This window comes from Opisthocomus hoazin, chromosome 3, assembly GCF_030867145.1.
Source record: "Opisthocomus hoazin isolate bOpiHoa1 chromosome 3, bOpiHoa1.hap1, whole genome shotgun sequence".
NCBI lineage: Eukaryota > Metazoa > Chordata > Aves > Opisthocomiformes > Opisthocomidae > Opisthocomus > Opisthocomus hoazin.
In genome coordinates this window covers 92,720,475-92,744,895 of record NC_134416.1, presented here as the reverse complement: position 1 = coordinate 92,744,895, position 24,421 = coordinate 92,720,475, and the positions used below count along the sequence as shown (strand labels likewise).

The 24,421-nt window shown below is 40.8% G+C and overlaps 1 long non-coding RNA gene across 1 annotated transcript; it reads left to right on the top strand.

Annotated features, from left to right (window-relative positions):
* Window positions 1–585: 585 nt before the first annotated feature.
* On the top strand, window positions 586–24,129 carry LOC142360766 (uncharacterized). The gene is made up of 3 exons (XR_012763343.1): window positions 586–642; window positions 17,825–18,035; window positions 22,283–24,129. It is a non-coding gene; the product is annotated as an uncharacterized LOC142360766 (long non-coding RNA).
* The last annotated feature ends 292 nt before the right edge of the window (window positions 24,130–24,421 follow it).

Sequence of the window (24,421 nt, the reverse complement as noted above, 5' to 3'; positions counted from 1 at the left end):
GGGGGGGAGGTTACACATTTCTCCAAATTTCCCTGGACAGTCTGGAAGAATTAAAGAATTTGCTTTGACCATGTACAGTTCTCCTTCAAAACTGTATTTTTAAACCTCTGTGTGCCTAGAGACCTCCATTATACCATCGTTATTAACAATTATACTACTGAATGGGTTTTTTAGAATTAGTTAAAAAACAAGAGGAATTAGAAAGGAGGGGGGGAAATCTCTGCACAGAGCCATTCTTTGTGTAGTATAATTCTGTAATTTAAAAATATTGGTCAAATTTTGCTTTACAGTGACTGAAAACTGGAATGTATCTATGGATTTTGGAAATAAATTCTTTGTAAGATCTTAAGCCAGAGATCATTAATATTAATCTAAAGACTTCAGCATGAATTACTTGGAGGAAGTGCAAAACTTGATGTGTTGCACCTGCTTTTCTTTCCATTGTTTTAGTATAACTCGTTTAATACCAATTTAAAGGTAGGAGGTGGAAGGTAGTGGATGTTAGAGATTTTCAGAAGTTGTTTGATTTTTCTCAACAGCGGCTGTCTCGGTGAATACAAAATACTCTCTGATCTGGGTTGTACCTGAACATCAATTACATCATGTCACATTTGGTTTGCTTCATTAAGGAAGATGGCAAAAGTAAGTAACTATGTTCTTCTCTTACAAACCTGAATCAAATATTTCCTTGTAATTACAATGCATCTGACACAGGTCTGAGTGGAAGGAAGGATAACAATTTGCATATTTTAATGAGGTGGTTAGGGACCCCTCTGAGAGTAAGACCCTGGTCCAGGTCAGCCAGCAAAAATAGAAAGGAGAAAAATAAGTGAAAAAGCAGTTCACAACAAAATGAAATTTCTCTCATTACCATTTAAAGTTGTCTTCATGTGTGTCTGTAGGGGAGAGGTCAGCTTGGGAATGAAGGAGGGAATGGAACAAATATGCCTCACTAAGGACCAAATGACAATTTTCTTTCTCTTAGTAAAAGGAGCAATTGTAATATGTTGTAATATGTTTATGAAGAAGGCTAGGGAATAGCCCACATAGCATATCCCCATTACAAAACACCACGTGTCCTTTTACCAGCAGCACTGCGGACAGTAGGTATATCTAGCGGTTGTCCTCAAAGATGAACTGTGTATGAGGAGTACTTAATAACTACGACACACTGACAGTGAAGGTAAGAGAGCAGCAAAGGGTTTTCAGCAAAATTAAGATTTCTCAGTTGAAACAGCTGCAGTGGTGGGGCTCATATAAGGATCAAGGGTGAGCTGAAAGTTTTCGCCTTTCCTGAGCTTACTAGGATGTCAAATGTAAAACGGAAATAGGAATTTTTGTGTGTGGGACCAGCTACAAATTCCACTGTCCCACAGTATTGCCGAGAGGACAGCAACCTTGTGAAAGACCTCCACATTAACTGTGGTTACTGTGCGAGCATGTCTGTGTTGAAATTCTTCTCAGTATCATGTGTTTTCAGTTGAGTTTTGCATTAATCAGACCATGACAACAGCAAGAGATGAGGGCAGGCGAATGCTAGTTTGAACTGGGTAGGTTTTTGCAAAAATTGTCGCTTTGGTCCATTGCTTCTCACAGGAGACAGGAGAACAAGTGTTTTCTGCGTGAATAGGCCATGGAAGCAGCCTCTGAGTGTTGCAGGATCCTGAGTCTCAAAAAGATTGGGGTGATACAATTCTCTGCAGAAAGGATTTGCCTCCCCTGTTGACACCCCTCCTAGTCGCAGAAGCCAAGTGCGTCTGCTTGTGCAGAATATCTTTGTGGAAGCCCTAGTGAAGCCTCGCCCACTGAAGGGATAGGGATTGTCTCCCCACCCCACCTTCTGCTAGAAGGTAGCATTTAGGTCTGTTTATGAGCCATGAGGCAGAGCAAAAATTCGCAAGTGTATCAGTGTGTGGTCTCCTAATCACAAAGGCTCCTGAGTTATTATAAAATGCACTATGTTTTCAGTCTTTAGGGTCTCCACTCATTCTTGCAGTCAGAGAAGAAGTACTTTGTGATCATATTTTGCCACTGATTGGTTTTAAAAGATGGAGTGGATCCTCAAAAGCTGTGTGTTTAAGAAGTGATGTCAGCAGGGCAAGCAGTTTCAACCTTGCTTTCCACATTAACTGGTGAAACCACTTCACATCATTAGGAAAAACAGAAAGAATAACTCTTGACTGCATACGCTGAACTGGGAAAATCTTCTGGAAAAAGGCAGGGAGGCTTTGAATTCCATAGAACAGCAATGTGGAAGTGTTGATATTTTGGCAAATTTTCTTTTGGACTTGCAATTGCACATAAATACCTGGTGAAAAGCAAGTATTGCAGCTCAGCATCCAGCTTTCCTGTGAGATATATTTCGTTGTATAGATGATACACTTGAGAGAAGCAAAACTGTTTGCCTCAAAAATGTGCTGTTACAGCAAAAGTAACAATAATACATTCTGTGGCAGAAGGAGACAAGTGAGATCAGGGTGCCATTGTGTCAGCCATGGCAGAAGTACAGAGCATTGGGTCTGGCCCCAAACATCTATGATTGAAATAGGATTGATTACACGCTAAGCTGGCAATGTATCTTTAACAATTTAACCTATCTGTATGTATGACCAGCTGACAATTTTTGTTCTTCCTTGCCTCCCCCTGGTAAAGGTGGGAAATTTTATCCTCCCTGTGTTCATCCATACCTGGTTATGACCTTTGTGAGATCAGAAGTCAGTGGCAAAGCAGGAACCATAGCCTTGGTCTCCAAAGGATAGTGCCCATACTGTGGGACCTTTCCTCTGTGTGTATGTGCCCATTTACAGCTTGGAACTGAAGCAAAATTTATAGGGTTCATCCCTGGACAACATGAAATGATCAAATGAGCTGAAAAGCAGGATCCTAGTTAGCTGAAACAGCAGTATCACGAGGGTGCACATAGTGTGCTCTGGTTTGCTCTTGCAGTAATGTAAAAGTATCACAAAGAGAATTGTACTGCTGGTGAAGTTATCACCTTCTTGTCTCCCCCTCCCGCAAAGACCTTGTTCCTTTTTGTTGTGCTACAAATAAATAGTGGACTGGCTCACAAGATTAGCAAAGTGATACTCAGTTCTAGGCAGGCTGCTCTGTTTCATTTTTACTTGGTAGAGCTGGAAGCTGTTGCTTTCTTGTTCATCAGCCTGTTGTGAAATGAGTTTGCATCATTTTCAGTGCACAGATTTTGATGTCGCAAAGATCATCCCTGTAGATTATACACACCCATGGATCACCAAATGTCTTCTGTATGTATCTAATCCCTTCCTGTCTTGCCAAGTTGCGCTTGCGTTCAGTTCCATTTCAGGACAGAGCTGCACGAGGTCTGAGTAGTTATCTCAGTATGTTATGATGGCAAATGCCTTCACGTCTGCAGTGCTTTTACACAGGCAATGTTGCAGCACTGCCAAGACTTCTTCAAGCTTTTCCAGCACTCCCCTGGGTATTTGCAGTAGTGCTAGCCAAAGCATGCTTTTAATAGCATATTTCCACATTAACTTTTTCTTGTACAGTTTTGTTGGGAATAGTATGAAGAGAAGAAATTTTTGACCAACTGATCTTTGCCAGCAAAATACATACTGTAAATCTGTCTTCATCTACAGGAATCATAAATTAAATGTAACCTTTTGAATATAGAGTAGGTAATGGCTTGTGTAGCTTTTTAAAACAGTGGCAAGACATTTAGTGTGTTCATACAGGTTTTACTGTGGTGCACAAAGCACACCCCTGTTTTCAGATTTCTCCAGTTTCAAAGTACAGGCCTTTAGTTTTGTTTCATTGCTTTACCTCTCTGCTCCACCAAAACCAATATCAAACCTCACACTCCCAAATAAGCAAAGAGAAATCCAGGGGAAAGCCCTCAACAAACTACCTTTTCAGATTTTTCTCTTAAGCAAAGACTGCAGATTTTCAGTGATGGCAGCCTTCGCTCTAGAAGACGGGCTAAGCAAAAAAAGTGAATAATTGTTTAACCCTAATACTGTGAAACTGCTGGAAGCAGAGATCTTAGCTTGCGTTTAACCTAAGCTGCTATTGGCGGAAGGCAGCATTCTAAGACATTTCTCCCTTATTTATTTACGAAACAGTAGTTTATATTGCACAACTTTCTTCAACTAAGTTAGTGACGCTCAACTTCAGAATATTTATGTCCAATGAATGATGTGGCAGCAGAGCAGTCTCCTGGCATTTCACCACTTCAGATGACGTATTTAGGAATGGGAGAGATACAGTTCAAAGAAAATGTGTTACCATAGCATAAGATCTAACATATGTTCTAAGATGGAATTTTAAAAAAGCCTGCATGCAAGGAGTTGCAAGAGATTCGCTCACTTGTTTATAGCAGGATGTTGCTTCAGTGTTATAATTTCCACATTGCACATTGCCTTCTTGGCTATACTTCTTCTGGTAGGAATTCCTAGCTCAGCTGAAAATTTCTGCCCACCTCCCCAGCTCCCTCTACCAGTAACAGCGTGGTTAATACCACTTGTGTAATTTGGGGAAAAATTAGTATCTGACCTGCTTGTTTTCACACTGTACCGTCACGATACCTCATCTTTAAGGCCCTCCTGTGAGGTGCTCTGTGGTAGGCATACATACATCTGAGGGACGTGGAATCGGATGTAAGTTCTTGGGATGGAAGACCAGACATCGGCGCTGCGCGAGGCTAGGAGGAGGTCACACCACCCTGCGTGCAGTGGCTATCCAGCAGGTGAGGGAGGACATCAGTTTATTCTGAGGGCATGAACTAAAGGCTGGAGAGACTGTTTGGGTCGTAACTGATGAAGTTCAAATCCTTGCGTTGTTTTGATTCTTATGTATTTCAATAAGCAGAGCACTTAAGAAGCTAAGAGCACTTCTGATAAAAATACTAGAGCAGATCAGCACATTCAGATGATACCTGGCTCAGCATCTGTCTGAGCTAAAGCTATAGAAAGATAATCTACTGGGGCAAATTGGAAATTCCTTGTGACAGAATGGTTTTCATTAGAAAAGGCCAGCTAGTCACAAACAAAACTGTACTCCCCCTTCTCCCCTAAGTAACGTGTCAGTATTAATATAAACCTTCACTGGGACGAATGCTTGCCTACAGGATATAATTTTGTTCCAAAATAACAGGCCAAGGATAAAAAACCTTATGGTTGGCAGATTTTATGGTTTCATGCCTCATGGACTGAATCTCAGAACTGTTTATTAGCTGGTTCTGTTTTCCACTCTACAATAAATGAGTAGGAGCTGGTTTTTGTGTAAGATCTTGTATTTAGACACCCTAAGTGGAATGCAACCTTATGGTAGTATATGGTGTTCTAATGTGAAGGAAAATTAATGCTGTGTTTTGAGAAACCAAAGCTTTCTCTGTGCAAGGTGTTTTATAGAGGCAGATCCCCAGAAAAGCCATGTGACCCCACTTACCATATTTGTGAAGACCAGGATTTAAGAAGATGAGACAGACAAAACATATATAGAGGCTGATGAAGGCAAGAGTCTTTCCATATGATTTTTTCTTTTCATTTTCTCTGTGACATGCAATACTGTTTCCCCTAACATCTTCACAGAAAATGAAGTAAGTATGGACTATGAGGTGAGGAAAATGAGGAAAGTGGACTCTGGGGTGGGTTGAAAACTGGTTGAACTGATGAGCTCAGAGGTTTGTGAGCAGAGACACAGCTCAGCTGGAGGCCAGTCACTAGTGCTATATCCTAGAAATCAATCCTGCAGCCAGCATTTCTTATCATCCCTAATGACCTGGATGATGGGACAGAGCATAACCTCAGCGAGACTGCAGACGACAAAAAACTGGGGGGAGTGGCTGATACACCTGAAGATTACAGAATCACAGAATCACAGAATAGTAGGGGTTGGAAGGGACCACTGTGGGTCATCTAGTCCAACCCTCCTGCCGAAGCAGGGTCACCTACAGCAAGCTGCACAGGACCTTGTCCAGGCGGGTCTTGAATATCTCCAGAGAAGGAGACTCCACAACCTCCCTGGGAAGCCTGTTCCAGTGCTCCGTCACCCTCAGAGGGAAGAAGTTCTTCCTCATGTTCAGACGGAACTTCCTCTGCTTCAATTTGTGCCCATTGCCCCTTGTCCTGTCACTGGGCACCACTGAAAAGAACTTGGCCCCATCCTCCTGACACCCACCCTTCAGATATTTGTAAGCATTTATAAGGTCCCCTCGCAGCCTTCTCTTCTTCAGGCTGAACAAGCCCAGCTCCCTCAGCCTCTCCTCGTAGGGGAGATGTTCCAGTCCCCTCATCATCTTCGTAGCCCTCCGCTGGACTCTCTCCAGTAGCTCCTCATCTTTCTTGAACTGGGGAGCCCAGAACTGGACACAGTACTCTAGATGAGGCCTCACCAGGGCAGTGTAGAGGGGAAGGAGAACCTCCCTCGTCCTGCTGGCCACACTCTTCTTGATGAACCCCAGGATCCCATTGGCTTTCTTGGCAGCCAGGGCACACTGCTGGCTCATGGTCAACCTGTCATCCACCAGGACACCCAGGTCCCTCTCCACAGAGCTGCTCTCCAGCAGGTCCACCCCAAGCCTGTACTGGTGCATGAGGTTGTTCCTCCCCAGGTGCAGGACCCTGGCATTTGGCTTTGTTGAACCTCATCAGGTTCCTCTCTGCCCAGCTTTCCAGCCTATCCAGGTCACGCTGAATGGCAGCACAGCCTTCCGGTGTATCTACCACACCTCCCAGTTTGGTGTCATCAGCAAACTTGCTGAGGGTACATTCTAACTCTTCATCCAGGTCGTTGATGAAGAAGTTAAACAAGACTGGGCCCAGTACTGACCCCTGGGGGACGCCACTTGTTACCAGCCTCCAACTAGACTCAGATTGTTCTGCCATGCAGAGGTACATGAACAGGCTAGAGAAATGGGTGACAGGAACCTCACGAAGTTCGAGAAAGTGAAATGTCAAGTCCTGTCCCTGAGGGACGAATAAACCCATGTACCACACCAGGCTGTGGCCAACTGATTGGAAATCAGCCTGGCAAAATAGGTCCTGGGGCTCTTGAAAGACACTAAGTTGACCATGAGCCAGCAACGTGCTCTTGCAGCAAAGCAAGCCAACAGTGTCCTGGACTGCATTGGGCAGAGCACTGCCAGCAGTTCAAGTGAGGGATCCTTCTCCTCTATTTGGCCCTGATGAGATGCATCTGCAGGGCTGGGTCCAGACCTGGGCTCCGCAGTGCAAGAGAGACATAAGCACACTGCAGTGGGTCCAGAAAAATGCCACAAAGGTGATTAAGGGCTTGAAGCATCTGACATACGAGAAGATGCTGAGAGCTGGAACTGTTCAGCTTAGAAGAGAGAAGGCTCTGGGAGATCTTTTCAGTGTGTATCAATGCCTAACTGGGAGGACTAAAGAAATTGAAATAGACTTTTCATAGTGGTGCCCAGTGACAGGAAGAGAGGCAATGGGCACAAACTGAAGTAAAGGAAATTCCATTTAAACATTAACAAAACCCCTTTTTTAACAGTGAGGATGGTCAAACACTGGAACAAAGTGCCCAGAAAGGTCATGAAGTCTCCATCCATGTCGATATTCAAAATCAGACAATGTCCAGAGCAACTTGGTCTTGTTGACAACCATCAGGTGTCTCAACCACTCCTCCCAGTTTTGTGTCATCTGTGATCTTGCTCAAAGTAGGGGATTGGACTAGATGATCTCCAGAGGTCCCTTCTCACCTCAGCAGTTCTGTGATTCTATGCTAAAACTCTCCACTGACACTGTCAGCCATTCATTTCCTAATTGCAGTCAGGAGACAAGTGACGAACTGTGGCAGAGAGTTTTTGAGAATGCAAGAAATCTTGTCTTTCACAGAGAACATTTGAACTTACTGTTCTTTGATTAGACACCCGTTCCCCCTCCTACCCTGCATGCAGGCACATGCGCATGCATATGCATGCGTACATGCTCCTTCCCTCTTCCTCTTACACAGAGAAAGACACAGTGGAAGAGATGTGTGGTTGTGTGTGTGTGTTCAGTGTGGTCTGCGTATACGTTCAGCTCTTGGGTTTTGGCTTTTTTTACTGTAAGTAAAATAAACTGAGAGGGTTGTGTTTTTTCTCACTCATCTCCAATTCAAGGGCATTCTGCACTGTCGGCAGTTTACTCTGACAGTGGAGAGGACAATAGTTGTAAGGAGAAATGGAATTACATTTTTCTCCCCTTTAGTTTAGGCAAATTTTCAAAATTCGGCATTAAAATATAAAAACACTGTGAGAATGAATTAAAATGCAGAAATTGCCACTCACAGGAAGCCTGCACAATTCTAATTCTAAACATCATTAGAAAAAAAAATAACATTCTGTGCCTAACGATCTTTTTTCAGAGGGGGGTGGAATGGTTAATTTGAATTACAAAAAAGCCTTGATAACCCCCCACACATCAATTTACCTGTGAACAAAAAGATTCACACAGAGAAAATGGGACTTGGGACTATTTGATAAATTACTGCAGACTGCTTGAATATTCCATTAGCAAAATAATAGCTCGTTATGGAACCCAGAAGAATGTGGTATAATTATGATAGTACCATCCTCCCCACACACTATGGGGTAAGAGGAATGCAAATGTTAGAAATGATAGCTACTTAACCACAGCTTGGAGATAGGCCTGAAAACAAATGGAAGGGTTATATGATCTCAGGCATTCACAAGAATTTCTCCAATGTCAATGCTTTAAATTGCTGAATATATTCCAGCTAGATGAAGGTCATATTATTAATAGTCAGCTTTACTGTGGTAGAGCACAAGAGCCCACAAAGAAGGAGGAGGCCCTTTTGCAGATGAGATGCAAACAAAGAGCAATTGAGAACCTCTGCCCCAAAGTTCTTACAAACTAGAGCTAAACAAACAGGGCAAAACAAAGGGCTGCTGCAGCGACACAAAATAGCATTTTAGTCCCACATCTGGTTTTGTTTGTTTAGGGCTTGGGGGGTTCACTTTGGAAGTAGATGGAAAGGGAAACCAACCAGAGTTAGAGTCCACAGGGGAGACCGGAGTGAGGGGGTATTCCGTGATGAATAGAAATCATTTAAGGTTTAGAAACTTCTCTGAATATTAATTGCTTTTGCACTTGTGCCAGTGGCCAGAGCACCTGGCATATGTATGTAAACACAGTGTATTGCTATTGCCCCTTTCCCGGTGTGCAGGATGTTCAGCATATGGTGCATATAATGAAAGGGGGTCTCTGTTTAATTTACTCAAAGTTTGACCTTGCTGCTCACAGCTTCGTAGTTTGAGCTCCTCCAGCTGGCAAGCCCCATGCAGTGCCGTCACCCCTGTGCTCTGCTGTGATGCAGACGTAGCCCCTCCTCTGTGGGCATTTATAGATGTATATGAATGCCAATTGGAAGAAATATGTGATCTGTATTTTAAGACCAGGTAGCTCTGAATTCAAAGAGAAGATTATAAAAACTGACCAGACTGAGCTCACATTGGCTCCATCTGCACAGGAACACCTTTTCATTGGTTACACAGGACCTCTGTCTTGGCGTAGGGTGAAATCTGCATCCAACCTTTACCTCTTCTTCTATTCTACTATTAACTGTTGGAGTCCACATAATCTCTTCTCTCTATCTTCAGAGTTAGTGGCTGGTCGGTCATCTTTGTATTTTCTTGAAGGTAGAAAACATATGAGAAGAAATCTGCTAAGATTTTTTAAAAAGTCATTAAAACAGTATTTGAAAAGATGTTGAAGAACATAGATTTGATTGATCTAAAATGGTTTCTTGAAAGCACATTCAGCTAGCTAGGTGTTAGTCCTAGACTTTAAGGGTAGAAGGGAGAAGAGAGAAAGCTGTTTGCAAGCACTTTAGCTCACAGCCTATGTGTCAAGGCTAAGGCTGCTTTTTATTTCACAGGAATCCCACACCAACCTTCCAGCTTTAGCTACTGGTCCAGTGCAAACTCTGGGATGCCCATCATCTGATGGTTGGCTCAAGATTCTATTGAGTGGAGAGCTTTAGGATTTGGGTGTTCAGCAATTTTAAAGCACGGGTCTTGGCTCTGTCTTAACCAGTCAGTAAAGGAGTGGCATCAAAGAACTTATGGTGAATTATTGATTTTGCTCAGGAGCATAGGTGCAGCCATGTAAGCTGCACCAGGATGAAGAATTAAGTGCTTTTTATCAACTAAAGAATTATGTAATTCACTGAATTATTTTCCATGTGCTTCCAAGAAGGTAGAAGATTTAGAAAAATCATGTGAGAATGTTCTGTTGACTCCAAGGTTTCCACAAATATCTGTAACCTTCCCAGTCACTGTTCTTCTGAAAAAATTTCCAGGAGGCATTTCCAAAAGAACTAAGTATCAACATTTATAAACAACATACAGACTAGAATAGGCTGTGTGTTTATGAGGGTGTGTTAAAGAATAAATAGAAATGTCCAATGCGATGTGTTCATAAATATGTAACAAATGCCCTTCTCTTGCTCTCTGGAAAAAAAATAGTTGTATTTCTTCAAGACTGCAAGAATTTAGCTTCATCTATGAGGTGCCAGAATGTTAAATGTGACATTCAATAAACCACCTAGGAAAAGCTAAACAGTGTTAATCAAGCCATCTAATCTTTTAGAGTTAAGAGCTGCAGTTTGAGAATAAAAGGTATAATTAATAACTCTAGCTGTGAAAGTAAAGCAGAGTAAAAACAGGAGCTAAGGCAAACATCTGGTCTTTGTTTCATGAAATATTTACCATGAAATCGGAACTTTTTTCCACCCTTGTGAAATGTGCAAAAATTCCTGAGATGTAAGCCTCCATACTGGGAAAAGTTTGCACCTGCAAATAAAAATAAGCTTTTCAAATGCACCTGAACTTACATCTGCAAATCAATGCATGGATGTGTGTGTGTGCCTGCCTCTGTCTCTCTGCATCTGTCCTGATGTAAACTCACAAGTGATATCAATTTTTGAAATTCCTACACAGGTATAACTTGTTTATTACTTCATAGTGCATCTACCCTCATGAACAATCAAAGTTTAACGGCAACAAAACATTTAGCAAAACTGGTTTAGCTGCCTTGTGCTTAGCTACATTCCTTGCCTGTTTTGTCCAGCTGTTTATATGGTGGCTTCTGAGTGCCTTGTGCTGTGTTGGGTATGTACCTTCACAGAACTTTCTTCTACAATAGAAATGTCATGACTCCTTTTTATAGATGGGGATCTGCGATGAGGCTAAAACGAAATAACTTGTCAAAGGTCACAGAGGAAATCTTAGTTGAGAGAAGGACGAAACATGCTTTAGGATTCTGACATTTGATTTATGGGTCATTAAAACCCTAATGAAAGACCATAAGGTGAGTTACAAGGTCTTACAGCTGGAACTGGCTGAGCTGATACCTGTACAGTTGCCAGTGGTAACTGGCCATAGCTGGGTGTGCAGTCACAACTCAGCCGGAGATGTCAGCTCCCATTTGAGCACCCTATGCACTGGATTACCCTTCCCTCTCATTGCTGTTGTCCTACGAAATCCTGCCCATTTAATAGTTCAGTGGTGTAAATTCCTACCCATTGACCCAGTATTGCTGATATCTGTTGCTCTTAATTTTGAAATTTTTCTGGTAGTATATAGACTGCCAAAATTTGGTGCCCGCTCTAACCTACCAGCTCTAGCATGCCTTCTCATGAAATTCTGTGGTCAGCAGAGCCCTGCAATTTATGCAAATACTGAACATGCCTTGCTTACGCTCTCATTTTGTTGAGAAAGCTATGTGTTTGTTACACTTGCACAGCAGGGAACAACGATATTTTGACTCTGCTTGTATGGGCTCTGCATATTCTTTGGTGAAGAAGAAATGAAGTGTTTCCACTGCAGTTTAGGCCTTGCCTGTCTGGTAAGCTGTGGGGTGTGACAACCAAAACAACATGGATGACACTGTCTGTGGAAAGACGAAAGTCCAAGGGCATCTGTGTTCTTGTGGCCATATGTTGTACATCTGACAGACAGTGCAGGATTGGTTTTATAATTACATCTTTGGGCAGAAAACAGAATCTAGACTCCAGTCAAATTAATTAAAACAAATACATATGTATTTTAATAGGGGAAACCTGGAATGTATTTCTATGACATCTATTCTAGACTTCCAACTGCAGGCTGGTATGAGATGAAGGAGGAGGAGTGGAATGAGTATCTAAAGTGGAAAAGCACTGTGGTCATCGTTAAGTCCTGTGTGGGGTAATCTCTGGAAAGAATCTTTATTATATTCTTGAAAGGATGTAAAAAGCATAGTGAATTGATCAGAGGAATCCGGAAAGTTCAGTGGTTGCTGGGTTTTTCATTTTGTTGTGTTTCTCAAATTTATTTCATTCTGGAACAGGGCAAAACCAAAAGTATCAACAATTGTTTTAATTTAAAAATCTTAAAACAATTAATTTGGGGTTGCATGTCATGTTAAATTAAAACAAAAACTTTGCTAAAAATCAAAATATTACTTTGTTGTTTAGTGTTTTAATGTAAATCTATGAATAAAAATTAATTTCAGGAGAGAAAATGAAGCATGTAATTCTGAACAGGCTGGATTAGAACATTTTGACCTTAGATGCTTTAAAAACACTTTTTTCTTTTGAAAGAAATCTTTCTCAAAGACAAAATATGTCATCTTAGGTGACCCTATGATCTTATATAGAAAGACATTTTGCTGAGTTTTGTTTCTAACAAGATTTACTTTCTGTTTCAGAGCAAAATAACTCAGTCAGAATTCATGCTGTTTTCCAAGGAAAGATGCAAAGCAATGAAGTTAGATATCTTTGGGTAGTTTAGTTTGCCTGGGTAGCTTTTATGGGCTTTTTTACGGGCACCTCCTTCATGGCCTAAAACACGCAGATGGTCGGAACGTCAAGACAGAGACAAGGACACAAGCCTTGCCGACAGAAGCTGAGTCCATTCCACAGTCCTTGCCCCTGCAGTCATGCAGACAAAGAGCAGTGCACTCAGCATCCAAGGGGAAAAACCCACTCTCTTCAAAAGGAGGTGGTCCCCAGACAGCCTCTGACTTCTGCCTTACCAAGAGACATGTGCCTGTTACAGAGTCCCATCATGTATGCTGTCCTGGGAGGTGAGGAAGCAATCCTGGAAGGGATGAGAGCTGGGGGTCTGTGGAAGATGGCAGTGACCACACACTGGCATGATAACTATGATCCCATGTCACTGTGTCCTGGGTTTGGCCAGGACAGGGTTAATTTTCACTGGACTCCAGGAAGGGGCACAGCCGAAGGGTGGGGGCTGACCCCACCTGGCCAAACAGAGCCCGGTATTCCATACCATGTGAAGTCACGCTGGGTTCCGGTGGGGGGGGAAGGCGCGGCAGGAACTCACTCGCGGCTCGGGAGCGCGTGGCGCCGGTCCTGTCCGAGAGAGCAGGTCTGTTGTGCGAGTTTGTGTCGTATTTTCTCCTTATTTGTATCGTTGTTGTTACTGTTCCCTCTGTTTTGCTGTTCTGTTAAACTGCCCTTATCCCGACCCACCAGTGTCTGCCTCTTGCTTTCCATTCTCCTCCGCACCCCGGTGGGGGGAGGGGCGGCCGTGTGGCGCTTTTTGTTGCCAGCGGCAGCCGAAACCAAGACACAATGGCATGTCCAGAGTCAGCTACTGTACACAAAGAGATTGAGTGAAGTCCTGCAGGATTATAGGATAAAGTGAGTATGAAATTCCCCCCCAAATATAATACAAGCTTCCACATTCCAGTGACATTTCTCGTCCATCTCCTTCTTTCCTCAATCCTGTGGGATCCAAACCCAATTTCGTAGCTATGGTTTTCCCGCTATACCTCCTAAGGCCTTCCTTTATCCACACATGAACAAGATCTGAAGGTGTCTCAGAACTGAGTTTTGTCCTTTTTTGGGGCCACATAGTGCAATTTTCCTTACCCTGCTGAGAAGCCTTAAGATGGCTCTGTTATTAGTGCCTTTTTTTGCAACTGTCCTTGAGTTGCTTGATTGTCTTGTTATATTATACCAGTACTCAGTTTTTATAAACCAGCCCAAGTACTGATGAATACAATTTCTGCAGATACTCATGGTCTGGAAAAAAAAAAAGAGGTCTATCTTCCCTAATTTGTCAGATAGCACGTTATCAGGGGTAGATATGAGGCTCAAAACTGGTATTACCGGAGATTTAATGAATGACAATGATCCACAAACAGCTGAGTTTACAATAAGAATGATTCAGGAGAGCAAGTGTCAGGCAGAAAGTAATTCATAATCAAGTCATAAGTTCTCTACTGATCATTAATCATCCTCCAGTGATGCAGGAGAAGAAAGGAAGAATGTGCCTGGTCCATGGAAGTCCTGACTTAGTTTTTGCAAGCTTTGAATTTGAACCCAAATAACTTAGCCTCCGACGTTTTTGTTCATATGCTTGTTTTACATTGTTATTCCTACTCGGGATGTAATAGGATGATTTGCTCTGTTTGTCAGGACTCACAGTGAACACCCAGAAAAGATGGACAGCCTCAGTTGCCATATTTCTTTTAGTAGTCATATTTCACAACAAATGGGGAGACTGATACAACTGGGTGTATAGGAAAATAATCTCTTACTTGTAGCTTTACAGAACTATTTGTGATAAAGTAACATCAGACTCACTTGAGTAAATCAGTGAAGCCTGTCCTTCCCTTGACTCAAGCACAAATGGTGTTTGCCCAGCTAAGCAAGAATTTGTACCTCTGAGATTCACTTGGACGAGCATGGAAGGGCTGAAATACTACAGGGAAGAATAAACTTTCCATATATCCACACAGACAAGATACACTGCTTCTTTTTTATTCCCCCCTGCCTAGTTAAAGTCCTTGCTCGTCTTCTTTGTTTGAGTGATATTTAGGTGAGCATTTTTGTTTGGCTGAAGCGTATCCTCTAGAAGCAAATTTCCAGACTGTACCCTTGTACTTCTTGTGCTGTGCTTTCCATTGCATAGAGGTCTCAGCTCAGGCTCTGAGGTAAATGGATCCTGTTCAAACTAAACTAAACCGAAAGATGTATGCAATGAGCACATACAACCTCATTCCATCACTAATGGGAGTTCAATCCACAAGAGGAGTAACTATTCAACTATTCAAACCCCCTTGAAATATGTATACTGTGGGTTCTCAGCACGGTTTCTATGATTTCCTACTGGTCTGCACTAAATCCTAACACAGACATAGCTTGTAGACATGGCTGAGAAACAAGTACCATGCAAGCACTGCCAATATCAAGACTAGAATTTTCATTAGCAGATTTGGGGAACTTCTAATTTCCCCAGTGATTGCTGGGAATTTTCATAATTTTCAGTTATAAAACTCACGGGACATCAGTTTCATTCAACAGCTGTAAGTTCCAGGGAGTTTTCATTTATGGAAGGTTGTATTAATTTTGAAGCCTTTGAAACCAAAGCTAGATCATTAAAAAAGAGATGAATTTTTTTTTCCCTGTGTACTAGCCACACTGCTTTTTTGTCAAACTGTTTTTCAGTTTGGGACCTGCAACTTGAGGTAGAGCGATTTTTCTCCTCTCTTCTAAGTAAAGAGAGGCCATACATTGTGAACAGCATAGTGTGGATATGTTGCTTTTTTCCTTGGGGTACAAGAGCTTTTATAATTTTCCAATTCGCTTTAGCTTGGGAATCTTTAAAGGGAAGGGACAGGGTGTCTTTCTTTAAGTCCTGTTAGAATATGCAACACTGATGGAGCTGAAGGCTTTTTTGTCACCAACAGAAAAGTCTTTTCATACTTTATGTTTGAAGAACAGATCAAAAACTCTTATGATTTTCTGTAATAATTCCTGAGTGTGACATACTGAGCAAGCCTTGCATGGGTAAACTCTGTCCTTTTTCCTCAGGCTGGGATATATCATCTTAATATAGCTGAGGTAGAGTCCCTTAGGCTGGAAGGCCTTCTCTTCTCTCTATCCATTAAATACTTAGCTCCTTTGTTGCCCACACAAATGCTGATATTAGTTTTAGTCATGATCAGAGTGGGCCTCGTTTCTTTATATGGATACTTTGTTGAGTGGGTCACTGACCTGTTTTTTTAAGATTGCGAAAGATCCAGGTTTGAGAGCTTTTGTTCTCACCAAGCAAGGTCATCAACGGACATTTATATTGACAGAGGGAACCCTCATTTCTTCCATATGTCTTTTGCTCTTCTATTCCTTGGATATTCTCTCAATAGTAGGGAGGTAGTTAAATATTGGGATGTAAAAAGAGCCGTCCTGTCTGATGCTTAAAGACCTTTGTCTGAAAGCGATTGAAAGAGGAATGTCAGAATGTCTCTATCTTGTCCCTCAAGACTTGTGAAGATGGTGCTACACACCAACTTTTTACTGACACTTGGCTTCTCTGGGATGTCAATGACCGATGCAATCTCAAGGGAAGAGAAATATGTTATGTTAATTTTGCTTCTAGGCAAAACATCCACAAACCTACCTGACTGCTAGTTCTGTAGAATTGTGCTTGCTTTGTGCTTTCTTGGAGAGTGTGTGCCAACAGTCCTGGCTCAGAACAAACTCCACTAGCAGTGACCTTGTGCTTTCACTCCTGGTTATAGCTCTGAGAGCCTCTTGAGTTATGGGGCAAAGTCCACACAGAAAGAAACATTGTGGGTTTTTTGGGGGGGCAAGGGGAGGGATTTTTTTTAAGTGCTTAGATCTTCGCAAGAAGCACTGGAATGGACTGAACTGCTGCCAGGCTGCAAAAGATCTCTCAAGAGCTGCCTCCCTTCTCATCTATCTTGGACTCACGATGAGTGAGGTGAACCACCTGCTCCACACACTTGCCTCCTTGTGCCACAGTCTGAGACACACCAAAGTATTGCACTGAAATTCTGCTGCAGAGGTTGGAAGAAACCTAGATTACTTTAATCTCTTTGTCAGACCAAAGCAGTTCTGGTAAAACAACAGGTCACGTAGTCCTCTAGGCTGCCTCTGAGGCACGTGGCTCCAGCCTTTCCTTCTCAGCGAAAACTGCTCTGCATCAGGCAGAGTTTTGCAAATACCCTGAGTATTTTACAATGGCAGCATTTTTTATGGCAGGAGCTTTTGCTCACAATCACTTATCTGTCCTAGAAGAGAAAGATACGGGATTCATTCAGTGGTGAGTTGTTCTCCTTGAATGGACTGTTCCTTTGTGCAATGTACAAAGTACCTCTCTCTCCCAGCTTTACAGAGCTACAGCTTTTTAGATGGTACGTATGGCATATAAATTTTCCTGAATATTTGCCTCATTTACGGGTTTTTATGTCATCCAGAAAATAATGTAAGTTCCTATTACATTACAACTGAAAGGGCATGAACAACAGAGGGGAGCAGGACAGAGACTGCTTCAGCTGGAAACAAATCTGTGTAACTATGGCTTCATCAGCTTCAATGGTCTTTGAGCTTCCCTTCTAGTGGTTTCTCTTGTGTCAGGTGTTACATGCAGATACAGTAACTGATGTTATAATTTGCATTATTTTGGTTGTTGGCAATTACTGTCTCTTCTAATGAGGATTTAGAGCGATATTTACTTCTTAGGGTATTTATTAGGGAGCTCAGTGAGTGTAGATTATGATTGACTAAGGCTATTTGTTATTTCAGCGTTGTGATTTAGGCTGTTTGGTTCTGCTTGAACAGCCTATTTGCTTAGGGTGGTTTTTTAATGATTTAGGTACCTGAAGCTGTGACTTGCAGTGTGGGCCCTTCACTGACATAAATCTGGATATTGTGTCCAGAAGGAACATGGGCAGCCTCAGAAGACTTTTTGCTACCTCTGTTTCCTTCATTTTCCCTCTCTTACACTCTCACATATTGTATATAAGATAATGAACCGCAACATCTGTTCTATGTTTTCCAGGAATAGATTCTACATTTGAAACTTTTGACCTGATAAAGACTATCCAGCAGCAGCAGATGTTTCAGAAGACTTTAATCCCTCACTTTAAAAGTTCACAGAGGTCCTTTTGACCAAATTTTCAAGGTTTCCTTGAATTCTTTCTTGTTTATTTTTATTGGATGACTGTTTATTAAGGAGTGGAACCAAATCTACAGATTTCCAAAAAACTAAGGTAATTACCTCCCCATTTATTATTAAATCTAAAACTACATCTGATATTAAAACAAAATCAACAAGATGTCAAAGCTGACAAGCCTTAGATGCTAGCTAACACATTCAGTTATGAAATGAAAAATGAAGCCTTGATTTTGTTATGGATATTGTTGTATTGTCTGCCTGAAATGTGCAGTGAGGCAAAGGTTTCTGAACTGCTTTGGTGGATGAACTAAAAGTAATTAGAGAGTCACTTTTCATCTCACCTCAGTTTTTCATGAGAGCAGTTCCCGTGACTGACACGTGCTGATATTATGTTGCTGTGGAAGGGTACTGCCTGCCTGCCCAAAGCAACATTAAAAGATTGTGCCCGGCACTGAGAAGCAGAGCTGTACCTAAGGCAAAATCCCAAAGTGTCCCTGAAAGTGTAGGACCCTTCAATCTTGAACTTGGCCTATTTCTCCATAATGACTTCAGTCCAACCCTCTGATGCAAATAGTGATGAACTTCGGGAATATTTGGATGTGGTTCCAAAGTCTGTAACTTGAATCCAGCTATATCTAGGAGGACAGATTTGTAAAACAGATGTTTTCCCACTGGAAGTGTGTAGATGAGCCCCGTTAGCAAAACAAAAGGGTTTGTTCTGCAAAACATGTCTGAAACACTCCCTAATGCACTGAGTGAGTAGAAGAGGACAGTTTATTCTCCAGGTAGTAAGCTAATGTCTCACTTGGAGTCAATTTGAAAAGCTTCCAGTATTGCTGGATTCTATCACCACGTTGAAACAAAAGCAGTGGCTTTGAAAAGTATCGTGGATATATATTATGTCCTATTTGAGTGCAGGGAGTAGTTAGGAACCAAATGAAGTATCGGGTGGTTATTGTCTCATTCAGACATAAAATCCAAGCCTACTGAGATTTGTGGAATAAATCCCATTTATTTCAGTAGCGTTAGGATGTCATGCCAAGTCTTCAACATCGCAACAGGACTTACCTGTTTCATACTACATAATATCTGGAAAACCTACAGACATGCTAACTAGATGCTGTTTCTTGACGAAGATAATTTTATGCACCTGTTATAGCTGAAAGCTGAACGGTACAAAAGATGTTTACTAAAAACTAAGGGAACGAGTCAGCATGTCACACAATTGTGATCGTTACTGATAGAAATGCTCTGCTACTTTGAGTTTCTGACAGTTGATAAAATGTCAAAGAACAATTTGATATTACCAGGTTAGATCTTTGAGTCTGTGTTTTAGCTTCCATTTTTTGTATTTTTAGTGTCCCAGAACCAAGTAATTACGTATCTTAATGTGATCCTTCATTTACTTTGGCAATGGATCTTCATCTGTCAACATTTTAATCCATCTACTGAGGAAAACGATAGATTCTGCCATACCTGAGAAAGAAAGAAAGCTATCTCAGATTTCTCTGTGCTTGAAGTATTTCAACAGATGCCATTTTGTGTCGTGCCTCAGAACCGCCTCTTTATCTGAACTCTGAATACTGCTGTTTGTCCTATAAATATTTTCTAGTATTTAACCACTGTGTATTTGACTTTTTGAATGACAGACTGTAATTCCTCTTAAGCCATGGTAGCCTATCAAGTTGACATCTATATCAATTTTACACTGTTTCTTTTACCATTCCTTTCAGGATTTGTGGGGTTACAGTCCAATCTAGTGCATTAAAGAAAACAACTATTTTGCAGCTTCACAAAAACAAAAAATCTTCAAATTACAGCAGCAGATGCTCTGAGCAGTGTTACCGTCAAAGGACTCTGTACTAGGCATGAGAAAAGAAACAGGTGATAATGCACAATAAGGGACAGTCCATCTGTAAACTCTCTAGTGGCTAATATAAGATGCCGGAGGGAAAACAAAGAGATGAAAACATAAACAGGAATTGCCCATTGTTACCCCATGGATTTACCGCAAAATCAGGGCTAGAACCCAGACGCATTATTTCAAATGCCTTTCCCATATCTGTTGAACAAGAATTTACTTGTGACAGGTAGATATTAAATTCCTTTCCAGCACTATCCAAGTAGACAAGCACTCTTCATTCATTCTAGAGATGGGAAATCTGAGCTACTGGGAGGTGAAGATATGTGGATGAGATTAACACTGAGAAAGGTCAGAGTCTTTTTAAAAAGAACTTGAAGTGCTGTCCATACGCTGTGTCCCACTGGGTGTATTCACTTTTCAACTATGCTGTAGAGCATGGGGTAGCTGTCAGTCTTGGAGCCACCCTGAACATCTTGGTATTCAATTTTGCAGCCGTAGTATACACCGTGCAAAAAAGTTGAACATAGTCTCTGCTGTTTCCATTCAAATGAACAAGGAAAAAAAAAGTGTTATCTTGGCAGTCTTAACTTTTACATTAACATGTAATATTGGGTATATCCACAGGCAGCTGCCTGAATACTATTTAAACTGGGTGCTGAACTAGGTGCATGCAATGACAGGCAGTAGTTAAGCTGCTCGTATCTTTTTTTCTTCATGTCATTGATAATGATACTCTAATTCTTTTCAAACTGTGTTCCTTTGGCTATGTTTTGACAGGATGGTTGTTATTCCAGTGGTCCATGTTATTCTCTGACAGTGTCATTTCTGCCAGAGAATTTTCTCTTAAACTTCATTTTTGAGCATCTTTACAAAAAATTGTTTTCCTTCATATTTTCTAATAATCATTATTGCTCTAAACCAAAAGGCTGTCCTTAAGCACAGTGGTGTAAATCAGTGTAGCTTTTCTGGAGTTCACAAGAATGTTTGCATTTTATACCAGCTGAAAATCTGCTTTTCCATTACTTGAAATATGAGACGGTAGATTTTTTTTTTCTGTTACAAAGTAAGAATTGTATTATTTTAGCAGAAATGAAGGAACTTTTCAGAATGTTCTGCAAGATACTATCTAATCTGTATTTGAAATAGCAATTTTTTTGACCTATAGGAACATAAATCAAATCTGGAAATTCCTCTTCTTTACTGTTGTATTCTTGTTAAATTCATGGGCAAACCTATTGTAAATTGTGGATGATTAAAGGTGCCGTGTGTATGTATCTGAAGAATAGTCTACAGGAATTAAGGATTAGATTTTGGTACTGTTTGTTATGCAGTATCTTCCCTTGCCACTTTCAGTGGGAGCACTCCCGAAGTAAGACAATATGAAGCTTAAGAAAATAAAAATCAAATTCAAAAGCAGTAACTAAGCTTTTTTTAAAAAAAAACAAAACAAAACTTGCTCTTTGGACTTTATAGTTAGCTGAAGAAAATGCCATTGTTAAAATAATTGTTATTATTTTTCCAAACTATATTCTTCATTTGTATGGAACTGCCCAACTTTCTGTGTCACCAATGATCCTAACAAAGGCATTCTTGAAATAATTATATTCTTTGTCACCCATTAGGTGACAAGAACATTTGGTCTGTAGACAGCTATTGCTCAAACCCAATAAAAGAAAAAATCCATACTTAATAGCGACCAATGTAGATTGGCTTCATTCAAAAGAAGTCTGATGTGAAGGAAATGAGGCACCTCTATACTTCAGAGGCACCACTTTAATTGTGAAGATTTATCAAAATTTGATGAGGTGTTCAGTCTAAAGAATTGCAATTTCAACAAGTCTGGCAGAAATTCAATATTCCTTAGGTGCTTTATTGTCTTGCAATTGCCCTTGCATCTCTTATAGGAGCAGGGAGAAAAGAATTGAGCAGGATGGGACAGAGATTGGACTCAGGTGCATAAAGGATGACTATGGATAGTATAGACGTTAGAGAGACAGGAATGTGGAGAGCCGTGGGAGGAAACTGCAGGAAACTTTCTACACTGTACTTCCATGGATTTGGAAAAGCATGTGAGACTCCTGAACTGTAACATTCCTTCAGGCTGTGAAGCAAGTAGTTGTGAAATATACTGTCAAGCTTCATCCTCATCCCATTGCTAAGGGCAGATAACTGAAGATAGCAGCCTCCTGCTTCCCATTGCTGTTGGTTACTCTGTTTGCAGTAGAAGGTAATGTTGTGGAAGCCAGTTGCAGTCCTATTATGATTCCCCTTGATGCAGTTTTATGTATAAATTTTAAACATAACGTTCTTGTATTTTTGTTTGATTTTAATTTAGGTTGCATAAGCATGTGGTCAGAAGCCAGCGATATCTGCCATCAAGTTGTCAATGCAGTTTGAATTTGAATCCTTTTACAGGTTCGTGTTGCTTATGCATGTCATCATGAATTTTCTTACATTGCTTCTGTGTCATTCAACAGGACTAAACAAACCTGCTCAAGGAACAAGTCAACATTGGCTAGTGAATGAAGATTTTACCAGGACTTTTGTGCCTCTGATAGCAGGATTTGGAAAATGTGCAGTGGGTGAGTTAAGATGGCAGGAAGAGATTGCAAGATTTTGTGGCAAAGGCAGCATAATACTTGCCATCAAAATGGAATTACACCCTTCTTAGTAGCACACAATTTCTGCACAGTTCTGGGAAATCCATGGACATAAACATTGGGTGGCTGTTATCTGTGTCCCATTTTCCTGCAGTGCGTTTCAGGCACCCAGTGGCAGCTTTGCAAGGTGTTAGGTAATTACAGTTGAATTTTAATTTTTCTGAAGATGTCAGTGCATAAAATGATATAACAAGCAAATGAACCTGAAAAATTCGATCTTAGGTTTGTCACCTCAGGAATGAAGAACTCATCTGAACTCCTGTATATAACTTAGCTCTTCATTTATCAAATGGGGAAAATCCTATGCTCTTCTCCCATAGAGAAGTGTGAAAGATCAAACCACTCATACCTGGGAACAACAAAAGTATTAAAATGCTGGGTGTCAATGAAGAAATTGTTGTCTCTGTATGTAGAATAAGATTTATGTGCTGTCTTCTGCTCTGAGGTTAGTGTGTGGGTCAGTAAGGGAATAGTATTGATTCCCATTGTGGAGGCATTGTCTTTCCTGTACTCTAGTTGAGGCAGGGAGCAAGAAGAAAATAGGATGTGACTGAGTGGTTAAGCACACACAACTGGGCTCTGTTAAGTATTCACAGGCTTGACTTTGTGGCCTAAATTTTCTAATGCACTTGATATTTTGGAACAGTAACGGTCTAGAAACTTTTTTCTGAGATGCCTATAACTGTGTAACATGTATTACTCATGCCTGTAATATGGTTTTAACAGTTATTAGTCAAATATTAACATTTAATAAGCCATCTGTAAGTAGGTCCTTAAGGTAACATGCTGTGTGAGAATATCTCCATAATTTTCTTCAACCAGACCTCGCATAACCAGGGATTTCTCAGGACCAATGACAGTATTTAACAGCTTCACATCTCAAAACACAGGCAGTGCTCCATACATTGTAAGAATTGCAATATGCTGAAGGCAGCTCTGGCATCATTCATCCAAGTGGTCAAAAGTCACTTCCAAATCTCTGCTCATTTCCAGTTTCAGCAAAGTTCATCCCATGGGAATGAATTTCCTGACCTTTTTTTTGCTGTGAATAGCTAGCACACCCACTCAAAGTCACATCCAGCCAATCATTGATGAGGCGAACCTCCTGAAATAATCTGAAAAATCTTAAAATAGCAGTCTTTATTTACACAGAATACAGAAATGACATACTGTTTTTCCTTTCCTTTCTTTTCTCAAGATAAACTGAATATCGTCTGCAAGTGTCACACTTCAGCTACTCTCAGAATCCCAGGCTAAGTCTCTTGACCTAGAGTGTCTGAAACCCACCCTAGCTAGGCTATCCAAGCCATCACTTCATTAATTACCCTTTTAGGGAGACGGGCTTTCTCAGAACTGCAAGAAACCAATAAAACCAGAAATCAGATTAAATGTTAAGATTTTTTCTTTAAGTATGTATTGCTTGTTTCCACTGCACTCTGCCTGGCTAAAATCCTCCCTTAAGTCAGTGCTTTGTAATTTATGTCTCAGCCTCCATAATGTTAGTAACATATTAATATATGCATGAAGAGCAGCAGTCAGTGTAATTACAGTGGCAAAGTGATAAATACATAGCGATTTTGCTTGGTAATATTGTGTATTTAACAGGTTTATTTGTTCAACAGTTCTTACTTTAATTATATTTTGCCATTTGGGAATTTTAGGCATATAACAATCATAGGTCTTCCATGAATATTATTCTTAAAATAAGTGTTCATGCATTATTAAAAATGCGTATTTTCTTGCTTGTTTATTTACAGTGATTTTTTTTCTCTTTCTTAAAAACACTGGATTTTTAATTTTTCTTATAAATGTGGATATAAAAAAAAACAACTCAACTGCTGGAAGGATGGATATAAGGCAAATTTCTTGCTGTGGATGAGCTCTAATTAGGACTTCTGTCATATTTCATGATACAGAAGCTAGAGATAGGTGTCACTCTTAAAAGGCATGGCTCCA